The sequence below is a fragment of the Amia ocellicauda genome, unplaced genomic scaffold (genome assembly GCF_036373705.1).
Source record: "Amia ocellicauda isolate fAmiCal2 unplaced genomic scaffold, fAmiCal2.hap1 HAP1_SCAFFOLD_84, whole genome shotgun sequence".
In the NCBI taxonomy this organism is placed as follows: domain Eukaryota; kingdom Metazoa; phylum Chordata; class Actinopteri; order Amiiformes; family Amiidae; genus Amia; species Amia ocellicauda.
In genome coordinates this window covers 45,744-50,408 of record NW_027103010.1, presented here as the reverse complement: position 1 = coordinate 50,408, position 4,665 = coordinate 45,744, and the positions used below count along the sequence as shown (strand labels likewise).

Sequence of the window (4,665 nt, the reverse complement as noted above, 5' to 3'; positions counted from 1 at the left end):
TCTTGGCAGACGCCCTTATGCAGGGCGACTTGCAACATAAGTGCAAGAATACAGTTAAGTACAAGGCATCAAACATTACAAATTCAAATTTACATTAAACAAAGCAATTCAAGATAATACATTTTACAACTTCCAATGTATACAGTTAAGTACAGTAAGTGCAGTCATACATTGTGAAAAGTAAAGCTAAGTGCCGTCAAGATGTACGACAATTGTCGAAATCATGTATTTGGCCAGTGAATAAGATCTCTTCTCCTCTCATCAGCATTTTATTATGGTATTACCCCTTTTATGTAAAGATTTGTTTATAATGCACATGCATATACTACATATACTATTATCATTTAAAATATTGTAGACAGACGCTATCCGACTGTCTATCCGTCTATTTTTAAATCCATCTAGTTTTGTCCATTTGTCCAAAATGTGGCTAGAGACAGTGGCTTGCTTTCTACCTAGTTCCCCCAGTAAAAGCCATTAACCACTGAAGAAACTCAATTAATTTCTGACAGTCATTTAAGGTAAGGTACATCCTTGCCATTCTTAACAATGACTGTGATGTCATCTACGTAAGCCACCGCTTTGAAAAGTTTCATTAATACACCAGGAACAATCAGCCCAAATAGTCTGTAGGTTATGTAAATGCATCACTACCAGCAGGTGACACACACACACACACACACACACACACTTTTCTCTCGAGTTTGTTTTTCCATTCCAATGGGTGTCCAAGTTACTCCAACAGTCCAAGTTACACTGTCAATCAAATACATCATTGTCCGTGTTCCACCTTGGTGGGTAAATTCAATAAACTATGCGCTAAATAAAAACTGACCTTTAAATAAACAGTATTCATCTATCGAGAATCTATGTTCATGGATTGTATAGAAGTATTTCCACATATGCATCTGGACACTCGGGCAAGCCAGCTGAGAAGTCGCTCAAGTCGCCGCAGCTAAGTATCGCCTTTTTCTCTCGCGTTTCCTAGTTTAGTTAAGAGTTACATTGATTGTTTACGTGGTTTGTTTAGCTAAGAATGATATATCTTGCACCTGTTTTGTAGTAAGAGCAGTGACTGTTTGTTAGTGAATTTAGCAAGTTACTTAGCACACTCAACACGCCCTGTCTGTAATCAGAAGCTTTACACTGTAGGCTGTGATTATTCGCATGTATCTAGTCAGATGAATGATCTGAAATGCATCAAAAGTCATGGAATGAGAGACTTTCTGGGCGTTGGTGGTATAGTGGTGAGCATAGCTGCCTTCCAAGCAGTTGACCCGGGTTCGATTCCCGGCCAACGCAACGTTTTCTTTCTAGGCTTCCGCCATCACACTTGTGATGCTTCGGGGGAGTTCGACACCATTCAAGCTATTGCGACCCTACTAAGCCTGCACTTACCGCTGTTTTCACTAACACACTTCTGGTGAACCGTTGCGCATGAACAGATGACGAATAAATGGCCTTACACTAGTATCCCACAGCACCAGCTTCGTCTGTAGAAAAACAAAGGTTCCTCTCCCTGCTGCAGGATACCCACATCACACTTGACTCGCAGACCTTTACTGCGCCCTCTTGCTTGACGTGGGCCGTGCTCCCAGTAGCGCTGTAACATACATGTGCACTTGCGTGCAAAAGTATTCGGTATTACATTTATTTGACGTGTTCATTGCTTGAATATACTTTAAAAGCTAATACACTCCTCTCCATGCTCACCAACAACAATGTTGGCGACGATGACGGCTAAAGTAAAGTGAAATAGAAATGCCACTTCCATTCACTCCAATTACTATTGTTGTTATTATTACAAGGGAAAACTATGACCCTTGTTCATCAGTGTCTTGGGCGGACAGTTATGTCATTTAACAACATCCAAGATACCCGAGCCATCGGTCAGTCAGCACCGCTAGATGGCGGCAGTCAGACACTCATGCAATGTTTGAAGGAGAAAGTGTTCAAATAGAGGAGCGCACAACTCTCTACGTGGCACCGATGTTAACTAGTTTTCACAGAAACCTGTGCTATGTGGCTCGTTGGTCTAGGGGTATGATTCAAAGGGTTCAAATCCCGGACGAGCCCTTTGTTTTAGTCTTCTCTCATTCATTTTCATTTTGACAGGGTACTTTTGCCAACATGAAAAACATTTCCTTCATGTATCATGACTTCATTATGGTAATATCTCATTTCGTATGTTTCCAAATAGGCCTCTTAACAATCATCTACAAGCCTACATATACCAGCATGATTTCATACAATGTGCACGATATGTAGTCCATGTCTGTCTCTCTGTCTCTCTAGATATATGTTTATAATTGAGTTGATGATAGTTGCATCTGTGCGCCAAACTGTGTCTGAGCAGCAGACTGTAACTTGAAATAATTGCATGAAAATGTCTGTATCTTCTTAATTTTATGCAGGTTAGTTCAGCTAGTAAGAAAGGTCACTATCTTTTTTTTATCTTTTTCTGTAACTAAACCATTCAGTCTTTCTACATGATGCCGTAAATCCAACATTTCCCCAATTCGCTCCCTGCGAGAAGACAATGCGGTGTGCAATGAAAGTGATAGCCTGTCACTTGGCACTTCAGTTCTGCGTACCACCAAGTCTTATTAGACTCCTTAGTTCTAACTGCAAGTTCCCTGCCATGTCCATGAAAGGGGATTGAGTCCGTATTGAACCATTATCTAAAACACAAAACTATGAGAAAGCTGGTGCGCATCGCTACCTTCCGAGTAGTGGCCAGTACTACTACTACTAAAGGTAATTATACTAAGGAACGAATGAACGAAAGAGAGAGTATCATTACTCAGTACACTTAGAGGCTATGTGTGTACTAGTAACTTGTTACTTGATTTAAGTCACGAAAAGTCGCATCCAACGTCAGTCCCATCCTATGTAATGTGTGATGTCCAGAGCCGGCCCTAGCCATTTGGGGGCCATATGCGAGATTTGATAGTAGCCCCAGAACCATCCCCCCTCTCGATGAAAAACATTTTAGTGGTGCCCATGTTTATGGCGTATAGAGAATGTTTAGTTAAAACTAAAATAAACACAAACATTTAAATAATGCACATCACAGAACATGTATTGCACTTTAACATACACTGTACTTGTTGAAGAAATTGATGTAATAATCAATACAAATGTAAATAGTGCACTATGCATATTGAAATCAGAGCAATAACTAATAAACTGTTTAGGTAAAATAACATCCACACCAAAAATACTCAATACTGAAAATACTATAGTGCACAAAAAACTGAATTTAAATAATACAATACTATGAAAAATAATTAGCTGACAACTGGCAAACTACTGCAGTACTTAACTACTAGCTGATCATTATCATCATTTGGATGGCAACTGGCAGTAGGCTAGCTAGCAAAGTGAGCTGGATTATTACTTTATAATGATATATAATTTATAAAGACATGTAAATTCCTCACAAAGTTATGACTTAAAGTCCCACTGCTTGGAATTTAGAAAACACAGAACATCACTAAAGTTCCCCTGACATTATCTTTATAAACTCCACCACAATATACATTATATCCATCATATTTACATTACATTTAGCATACATATCCCTGACGCGTGTATTGACCTCACTGGAGACAATATGCTCGAGTCACAGATTAAATGCCCCTCTCCCTCTCGGGTTTACATGGTCTTAGTTTATTGCACTAGAGACGAGTTGTTTACCCGCAGCACTGCACAGGGCAAAGGACTGTCTTGTGCATTGCGCCTTGTTTAATACTTTGTTTTAATGATCTTACCGAGTGGTTTTTTACGTCACTGGTGGGGCTACAAAGCCATGAATCGAAGTGTTTTATCAAGTTAGGATTAAAACACGATGTACAGTACTGAACAGTGTACAACAGACCCACAACAATTTAGAGAGCATAATGATAAAGGAAACCACTGATCCGCATTAACCATGAAACGTCCATCAGCAATGTACTTTACCTTGAAACCCACAATAAATGGACCAGACCGTTACCTTGCACTTTTAAAATGCGTCCATTTCGGGAATGTTACATGGATACCATCATCTCAGACGTTAGATTTTGCACGTAAACTGTGGGCTTAGATCGTGGAAAATTGTGCATGTTTTCAAAATTTCTACGCCATTTACTGGTGTTTTTGGGATGCTCCTTCTGTGTGACCGTATACCTCGAGTAAACGTTTACTCGGTCTGCTTGAGCAAGTGGGTTGAAATGACGTGTGTAAGCCGAAAGCCAGTAATGTATTTTGATACCAGACATTACAGCTTTCATGACCAGGGGCGCAGCGAGGATTTCAGGGCCCCATGAAAGTAAAAAAGGTAGCTACCGAAGTGTGAACCATCGGGAGGATAGCTAAACCCGGGGGTTATGCCTGTGAGGAGAGGTTGAGGGGTGGATGAGGAACCTCGCCACTTGATAGGTCCGGTCGTTGAGGTAGGAGGAGAAACAAGTGAGAGCAGTCCCAGAGATTCCAAGGTCAGCGAGGCAGGAGAGGAGGATGGAGTGATCGACGGTGTCAAATGTTGCGGAGAGACCAAGGAGGATGAGGATTGAGGAGAGGGAGGCTGCCCGAGCACAGTTGAGGGAGTCAGTGACTGCCAGGAGAGCAGTCTCAGTGGTGTGAGCGGTGTTTGGAAGGCGGATTGCAGAGGATCAAGAAGTG

At 41.1% G+C, this 4,665-nt stretch overlaps 1 non-coding gene across 1 annotated transcript; it reads left to right on the top strand.

Annotated features, from left to right (window-relative positions):
- The first annotated feature begins 1,230 nt into the window (after positions 1–1,230).
- Positions 1,231–1,302, top strand: trnag-ucc (transfer RNA glycine (anticodon UCC)). The gene has a single exon. It is a non-coding gene; the product is annotated as a tRNA-Gly (tRNA).
- The last annotated feature ends 3,363 nt before the right edge of the window (positions 1,303–4,665 follow it).